This window comes from Pan paniscus, chromosome 17 (genome assembly GCF_029289425.2).
Source record: "Pan paniscus chromosome 17, NHGRI_mPanPan1-v2.0_pri, whole genome shotgun sequence".
Taxonomy (NCBI): Eukaryota; Metazoa; Chordata; class Mammalia; order Primates; family Hominidae; genus Pan; species Pan paniscus.
In genome coordinates, this window is record NC_073266.2 from 74,825,429 (window position 1) to 74,826,678 (window position 1,250).

Here is a 1,250-nt window from a genome sequence, read left to right on the forward strand (position 1 = left end):
ATATACCCAGTAATGCGATTGCTGGATCAAATGGTACTTCTGGTTCTAGATCCTTGAGGAATCGCCATACTGTCTTCCACAATGGTTGAACTAATTTACATTCCCACCAACAGTGTAAAAGCATTCCTATTTCTCCACAGCCTTGGTGCCATTTCTTGGCTTTTTAGTAATCACCATTCTGACTGGCATGAGATCGTATTTAATTGTGGTTTCGATTTGCATTTCTCTAATGAACAGGGATGTTGAGCTTTTTTTCATATGCTTGTTGGCTGCATAAATGTCTTTGAGAAGTGTCTGTTCATATCCTTCGCCCACTTTTTGATGGGGTTGTTTTTTTCTTGTAAATTTGTTTAAGTTCCCTGTAAATTCTGGATATTAGACCTTTGTCAGATGGGTAAATTGCAAAAAAATTTCTCCCATTCTGTAGGTTGCCTGTTCACTCTGATGATAGTTTCTTTTGCCATGCAGAAGCTCTTTAGTTTAATTAAATTCCATTTGTCAATTCTGGCTTTTGTTACCATTACTTTTGGTTATTTCATCGTAGTCTTTGCCCACGTCTATGTCCTGAATGGTATTGCCTAGGTTTACTTCTAGGGAAAAATATGGAACACTTCATGAATTTGCATGTCATCCTTGCACAGGGGCCATGCTAATCTTCTCTGTATCGTTCCAATTTTAGTATGTGTGCTGCCAAAGGCAGCAGAGCAAGGCTTTTAAGAAGTGTGTTTACCAGCTGGGCATGGTGGTTCATGCCTGTAATCCCAGCACTTTTGGAGGCTGAACTGGGAGGATCACTTAAGTTCAGGAGTTCGAGACCAGCGTGGGCAACAAGGCAAAACCCTATATCAACAAAAAGTAAAAGAAATTAGCCAGGTGTGGTGATGCACGCCTGTAGTCTCAGCTATTCAGGAGGCTGAGGTCGGAGGATGGCTTGAACCTGGCAGCTGGAGGTTGCAGTGAGCCATGCTCCCACCACTGCACTCCAGCCTGAGCAACAGAGCCAGTCTCTATCCCCCCGAAAAAAGGAAGAAGTTTGTCTACAAAGGGGGGGAAAGAATAAGAGTGGTAAATGAATGGGACCAGGATCTAGTAAGTTTTCTCTCCCATGTTTAGAATGATCCCATCATATAAATGCAAGCTTCTATAGATATGACTATAAAGAGCATCTTCTTTAAATATGTACACTCCCCCACCCCACCCCCACATATGCACATGTCAACCCTGAAAGATCCAGTCCTTCAAAATGGATC

The 1,250-nt window shown here is 42.2% G+C and overlaps 1 non-coding gene across 1 annotated transcript; it reads right to left on the bottom strand.

The window, feature by feature from the left end:
* Positions 1-596: 596 nt before the first annotated feature.
* Positions 597-701, bottom strand: LOC112437840 (U6 spliceosomal RNA). The gene has a single exon (XR_003026341.1). It is a non-coding gene; the product is annotated as a U6 spliceosomal RNA (small nuclear RNA).
* Between the last annotated feature and the right edge of the window lie 549 nt (positions 702-1,250).